A 7,945-nucleotide genomic window follows, 5' to 3' on the forward strand; every position below is an offset into this window, starting at 1 on the left:
ACTCCCCGGTCCGAGCTACCCCTATACCCCAAATTTCAGACTCGGGGCAGACCTAGTGTAGCCGCCAACCCGGAACAGACAGACAGATACCCGGTTTCGCTCGGGGGTCATAACTCCGAAACCGGAAGTGGTAGACTAACGCCACCTGGCCTATGTTACTCCCCAGTCCGAGTTACCCCTATACCCCAAATTTCAGACTCGGGGCAGACCTAGTGTAGCCGCCAACCCCGAACAGACCGGCTTCGCTCGGGGGTCATAACTCCGAAACCGGAAGTGGTAGACTAACGCCACCTGGCCTATGTTACTTCCCGGTCCTAGCTACCCCTATACCCCAAATTTCAGACTCGGGGCAGACCTAGTGTAGCCGCTAACCCCGAACAGACCGGCTTCGCTCGGGGGTCATAACTCCGAAACCGGAAGTGGTAGACTAACGCCACCTGGCCTATGTTACTCCCCGGTCCGAGCTACCCCTATACCCCAAATTTCAGACTCGGGGCAGACCTAGTGTAGCCGCCAACCCCGAACAGACAGACAGACAAACGACAGTCACAAATATATATATATACTAGCAGGATACCCGGCTTCGCTCGGGGGTCATAACTCCGAAACCGTAAGTGGTAGACTAACGCCACCTGGCCTATGTTACTCCCCGGTCCGAGCTAAACGACAGTCACAAACGACAGTCACAAATATATATATAGAAGATAGATGATTTCGGCACCATTCACAGATCTGGCAAGAAGAACACCAAAGCTGATACCCTTTTTCACCAAACTGACCCCGGCACATCAAACTCATCAGAGAAGGTTCAAGTTCCCGAAAGTCAATGTGCGCTGTTGCCCCAAAACACATAAACAATGGTTTTGAAATACGCATCACCTACAAAGACGAACCAAGGCCACCCATTGCAGACCCTGTATCAACTGAGCCAAATCTTCCTAAAAGCGACCTGGAATGTATCAATGAATCAACAATTACGTTGCCAAATGCGACACCTGTCAGTGTATGAAAGCAGAGCAGTACCATGCAGTTCCTCCGACACCTATGTCGGTGGAAAAGCCATTCTCACGCATTCACGTAGACTTCCTCGGCTCATTACAAGCACTAGAGTTTGCAAGAACATTCTGTTAGTCGTTGATTCCCACACTGGTTGGGCAGAGTATTTCCCACAAAAACCCAAGAGGCTGGAGAAGTTAGAAGATTTTTCTATGATGAGGTTTTAACCAGGTATGGGTTCCCCAGAAGACATGTAAGTGATCGAGGTGCCACTGTCATAGCAAAACTCATTAACTCATTAAGCTCGTTTCACCCTCCCACAAATTCTAGCTGTTAACAGCGAAATTCTGATATCTAGAAATGCTTACCAGCTAGCTGCAATGAAGGTCAAACCAATTGGCCTTCAATTCCATCTTTTACAATTTCATTTGCGTGTTAATAAACCATACGGCTGGGTTGCAAATAATATTTTTGGTTAATTTGGTGTTCTGACAATACACTAGATCAATGTAGCCAAATGTGCGTCACTAAAAAAAATGTCAGCATCTGCCATGCATTACAGGATAGGATGCCTTCATCGTTTTATTCATTTAGATTAATTTCTAGCACTGTACATCTCTAATTAAGTGTATATTTTGAAGGCATATTTGAATTGTATAATTTAAATGAATCCCTTGATACAATACAATCATAATTTTTAGGAAGGGTTGTGAAAAAAATTGTTGTCCTCAATTGTCCAAGTGGCATCACATCTACACTTATTTAGATATGTACAGTGCAAGAAATCATTGTTTTAGTAATCTATGCATGCCAATTTTAAGCATCTGACCCCCCCCCCCCCCATGCAAGTGCATCCTATATACTTTTTTTTAGAGTGCAGATATATGTCAATCTCACATGTGACGAGAGAGAGAAAGAGAGGGCGGGGGCGTGTGCTTGCCACAGTAGACCCGACCTTCATCGCACGCGGCCACCCAACCCACCTTGTTGTAACACGGCAGATTACAGGTAATCAATGAGATAGGTCACAGAGGACCTGCACCATTATTCTTTAATTTTAATAAAATATTACAAAGAAATGCAAACATTAGATAGAAATAAAATGGTTTATTGGTTGTTGCTTACATAAAACGAAATTGAAAATTGTCATAAAATGAGCACCCTTGACAACCACTGACAGTTAAACAAACAATCAATTCTTATGCAATTTGAAACCTGGAGACCAGACTCTGAAAACTGAAATAACAACAACATAATTATATAATCAAAATTATAAAAAGAAACTTAATATTATATTGTAGATTTTTAAATTAGTCAGTTCTAGATAGGTATTTTTAAAAAAGGGTTTTAAATATGAAACTGAAACGGGTTCGAGTAATACAACCTATAGTTTGTCTGACATAGTTTTTAGTGGATACAATCCCTTACTGGATAAAAATATTAACTTACGATTTACAGATAAGGGGACATCCAGCTCCAACAACATTTCCTGGAAGAACACTGTGACAGGTAGTTTCACATTGGGCTTCTGTAGCGTCACTTCCGGCTTGATTAGCAATAGCTTGAACGTGAGCTTTCAATGTTGGGATGTCGAAAAACTTAGATATATCTGACAAAATATAATTATAAACACTATATACTGGCGTGCAAATTAAAGTATATAATTCAGGTTGCAGAATACTAAATATTGACAAAGATATGTTTCAAATTGTAATCTCTATCACATTCAAAACGTTTTCGGATAAGGGGATATAACTCCGGACCGAAAAGTCGTAGAACGATGGTTTTTGCTAGGGTTTATCCTCTCATAACCCCAATGCTTCAAACCAAATTTAGAAAATGAAATGGGATTTAACGTCCTACTGTTCTGCCCCGACTGGGCTAGTGAAGACGGGCATACGTCATACAGTCTTCTATGAGGGAAATTTTGACCGCGCAGCGGCACTATGGCCTACGCTTATATCAAATATCAAATGCCAAGGTATCTTTTACGTGCATGCCAGTGTATACACGGGAATCGGTTTTCATACGATGTACCACTGACAAGGGGAAACCACATCTGAAAATCCCGATGAACTTTCTCGACCAATGCAGGGATCGAACACGTGACCTCCAGGCTAACGAGCCAGCGTTTTATCCAGGCCATTATGGCTCCCACCAAATTTAAAAAATAAACAAAATAAAAATGTTACAAACTATAGCCCGTATACACCATATTCAAACGCATCCAGATCCTTTTACTCCTTGTCATTTATGACCTCTAGAAGGTCATCAACCTTGGTATATAGTATTATACACTTTTGCACTACTGCGTGAAGGGTCCGGCGGTCATTTTGAGGTGACGTTTCGGTCCGATTTTCACAAAATTCGAGTCCATACGTGATTATAGTTTACGTTTACGAAGATATATTTCAACGGTTTTGAAAATCAAATAAGAATTGTAACCTAGTGGGCCCACAAACTAAAAACACGATTATGCGTACAACCTGGGGAATTATTTCAGGAAGTAACAGTCCGATACGTATCCCCCCGAGATCCTAAGGATATGAAAATACATTTTAAATTTGATCAAATTGGATAAAAATTGTGACCCGTAGAGTGTCCACAACCTATGTTTCGTACACACATCGGCAATAATCCACGACGTTACGGTCCGATACGTGCCAACAACACAGCGCCGACAACATAATACGTCCATATGAAAATGTGGCGGTACATACAATGCAGGTCTATCTAGGATGGGATGGGGGGGGGGGGCTGTGTACTCATGGCACGGTTTAACGTTTTGTCCAAAAAACAGTATTACAAATAATCTATTTAAACCTACATTATGCAACGGCGAAATCTGCATATTGCAAGTCTTTATTTAGGTTTCAGATGTTAAAAAAATTATTAATTAGACCTTTATTTACATGACAAGCTCAAAGTCACCTCTGTAGACCCTCAGATGGCTTGGATACAGCTTGGATTTAAACAGTCGTCCATTTAAAATTAAATCAAGAAATGGCCGACCAAGCTAACGTTTATCGTTAGTCTCAGACGTCACCACCGGAAATTGGTTTTGAAAGGCCTACAAAGCGAGGGTACCATAGCCATTGAGAATATTACTTGATAATCGAGAATATGTGGGTGGAGTTATCGTCTGTCAATTAAACGATCGACAATTCTAGTAGACGGTGCGAACACAGTTGATGCCTATTTCTAGTCCAAACTTCCAACAGTGACACCACCGTTCAGAAAAGAGTTATTGGACTTAAATTGTCAATATTTTCTTTCTTTATCATCTATTTTTTTAATTATTATAGCAAGAATGTTCAACTCTTTATTAAACTCTTAACTAATGTATCTTTAAATACTCACCGTCCAGGAAAAGTCTCTTTTCCATAGGTGCGGCCAGGGCCAATGGCAGCAAAACCAACAAAACAACAGAAAATTTCATCTTGAGGTCTGAAATGAACAAATTGATTGGCCATTATAATCTTTATAAGGTATGGCGTGGAATGGCGGGGCTGGGTTCTCCGGTTTATTCCCACGTCTGAAGGCCCCAACGCGCAAGCGAATTATTGAAATAAAATTGAACTATCTGCTAGTCCCAAAATGACATAGTTTGTGTCGTGTGGACGTTTCCACCACTTCATATTTACAGGGTTCGTTCAGTAATACTCAGACTGCACTGCAGTTGGGGGACTCTGGGATAGAGAAAATTCCACGAAATCTTTCGAAAGTCTTTGATTCTCGAGACATTTGATTGGCAGAGACTAATCGTATCAAATTTATCAGGATGATTTCCTAACAAACTACGTTTTTTGAAAACATCACTTTAACTGTTATTTTTGTGACAAATGGAAACACAAACAAGCGGTTGCCATGCAAGATACGCCCACATTTTGCAAGAGGCGGACAGAGAACAAGCTCAAAAAAAGAAGTGATTTTTTCGTACAATCAAGGGCCATAATTCAGGAAGTTACAATCCGATATGCATGAATATTGAAAGGAACCAAGATCTTTGGGTTATAAACATGTATTTCAAGTTACATCAAAATCGGATCAAAATTGTGTCCACTCTCTAGAGGGTCCAAAAGTATCATCAAAATCGGATCAACTGTAACCTCTATACGGGCAACAACCATATTTTTACGCTATTTGAGAACGAACGGCGGCCATTTTTTCTGTCAATTTTGGGCCGATTTTCACGAAATTCGAACTCAGTCATCCTTAGGGTGTAACGGTGATATAATAATACGGTTTTTTAAATTGGATAAAAATTATGACTTCTATAGGGTCCACAAGCTAAAAACGCGATTTTTCGTACAATCAGGGGCCATAATTCAGGAAGTTATGGTCCGATATGCGCGAATATCGAAAGGAACCGAGATCTTTGGGTTATAAACTTACATTTCAAGTTTCAACAAAATCGGATAAAAATTGTGACCTCTATAGGGTCCACAAGCTAAAAACGTGATTTTTCGTACAAACAGGGGCCATAATCCATGAAGTTTCGATCCGATACATGCCAATATCGAAAGCAGCCGAGATCTTTTGGGGATAAACCTATATTTCAAGTTTCGTCAAAATCGGACAAGAATTGTGACCTGTAGAGAGTCCACAAACAAATTGTGGACGGACGTCCGGACGGACAGGGCGACGACAATATACGTCCACATGAAAATGTGGGCGTATAAAAACTTCATATTTTACCCACCCCCACCAGCAACCCTACCACACCAGCCGCACTACACACATAAGTTAAAATAACCAGTTATTTAATACAAAGTTAGCACAAAAAATATTCTCAAATTGAATTGAGGAATTCCTAATGGTTGGTTACCTTAACATCGTCAGAAGCCTTGAATATGAAACCAAATGATTTTACATGGAGTCATTATTAGACTGATATTCCTATTAGAGATTCATCTTTCCAAATAGTATGGTTTGAAAGTTACCCCTATTGCTTTTATAACCGTGCTGGTTATAGTAGTTCTATGTTAGAATTTAAATATAGAATATTTCAGATAATACTTTAATTTTAAAAAAGTAAAGTCATCAAATTTTATTCTGCATACATATATATAAACCCTAAGGACAATAATTATTCTATTTCTTCAAAACATTGTGTGTGTGTGCTACTGAAATGTGACTACAGCCAAGGATGAAAAGTTACGTAATTCTAATGACATGTTAATTTATTATAAACCCTTATTGTTTATAAAACTGTTATAGATATAAAGTAACTGCCAATATTGCCTGTCTGGTGAACATGCCAATCGTATGATTAAGCATACATTATGCAAGAGCTAAATCTGCCTATTGCAAGTCTTTATTTAGGCTTCAGATGTTATAGAAATTATAAATTAGACCTTTATTTACACGACAAGCTCAAAATCAACCTTGTAGACCCACGGGTGGCTTGGATGCAGTTTGGATTTAAACAGTCGTCCATTTAAAATTAAATCAATAAATGTCGGACCAAGCTAACGTTCACCGTTAGTTGCTGATGTCACCACCGGAAACTGATGATGAAAGGCCTTCCAAGTGAGGCTACCATAGCTAATATGTGGGGGGAGTTATCGTCTGTCTGTCTTATATTGTAAATTGTTACATCAATGCTAGTGTATGTCAACACTTGATCTCGACAAGTGTTTTCAAGTAATTCCATATAAATATGTGATTGTACTTGATACTTCAGTCTTTTAGGTCTATCCGACTTAGTAGCTAAGGTACTAGTCGGTTATCCGCGGTCCTGTATGTAGATAATTGTTATTATAAGTTTCCCGTATTAAGAACCATTTAAGCCTCTTGTAATATCTGACGAACCTCACGGTCACACTCAAAATGGAGCATCTGATTCTTTCTTGTGACAGGATTACAGCTATGTAAAATCATGATAATAAATAATTATGCTCGCATATCTCATTTTATTAAAGATATTTTGACAGCAAGAAGTTTCCCACCTGTTAAGATCCAATATTCCCGACACTTACCCGACTTACCGGGGTACATCTAGGATATATATTAACTTACCGTGGTTGTCTTCTACGTGTGTCAATAAGAACTGTGGCAGTACTTCTTCTTGACACCTTTTTATAGTAAGATAATTCAAGATAAACCTTTAGTACAGTTCCAATCTATGTTTTATCGGTCAGATAGTATTAATACACTCTGTGATACACGAAGGCAACATGAAAAAAGAAAAAACTGGTTCAGGTCAAACACGACTCCACCTCCACGATGGTATCTGGTTGTCAGATACTTAAAGATACATTCCCGCGTACAAACTGGGTGATTTAATGGTATATATGGACTAAAAACATATTCAAACTAATTAATTTGTCACAATTTTGCTTCAAATCCTTCTCAAACATTGAAATTGCGAAGGAATGCACTGCTATAAAAATTCGATCAAACAGGTCATGTTTACGTCACGTGACTTACCTCTCGTGGAAGTCAGAGGGGAATTCATTGCATACATAAGACGATGTTGTCTTTAATCGCTTACTATTTATTACAAATATCGAATCCCAATTAAATTCTCGGATTATCCACTACCCGCGTCTTTTTCGGTCATTTTTATCCCAGAAAGTGTTGTACGTCTAACTCTTCATAAAGTTTATCAACTTGTACATCAAGCGCTCAATGTTCGCGTGTGACCTTTGGCATCACGCGTGCAGAAATTCCTAATCGTCGGGCTGTCGATTAGGGGAACCCTTACATTTTTGTCCTGTATACGCTCCATGAGTGTGTTTCGGGGAATCCAGTATTTATCCAGTAAGATTGGATTACTCTACTTTCCATATATACCAAAATTGTCATACTTTTATTGGAAATAACCACCCGATAAATACTTTTCTGGGAACCCATCTTTAAGCGCACGCATATAGCAAATAATTATCTTTGTAAATTTCGATGTCTTTGGTTGATTCTGTCCCATATGTTTTGGTATCTAGTCACT

At 39.3% G+C, this 7,945-nt stretch overlaps 1 long non-coding RNA gene across 1 annotated transcript; it reads right to left on the bottom strand.

The window, feature by feature from the left end:
• Positions 1–2,088: 2,088 nt before the first annotated feature.
• LOC126832259 (uncharacterized) lies at positions 2,089–7,103 on the bottom strand. The gene is made up of 4 exons (XR_007684627.2): positions 7,018–7,103; positions 4,357–4,443; positions 2,446–2,605; positions 2,089–2,232 (listed from the first exon to the last, which is right to left on the bottom strand). It is a non-coding gene; the product is annotated as an uncharacterized LOC126832259 (long non-coding RNA).
• Positions 7,104–7,945: the final 842 nt, after the last annotated feature.

Source organism: Patella vulgata, chromosome 9, assembly GCF_932274485.2.
Source record: "Patella vulgata chromosome 9, xgPatVulg1.2, whole genome shotgun sequence".
Classification (NCBI taxonomy): domain Eukaryota; kingdom Metazoa; phylum Mollusca; class Gastropoda; family Patellidae; genus Patella; species Patella vulgata.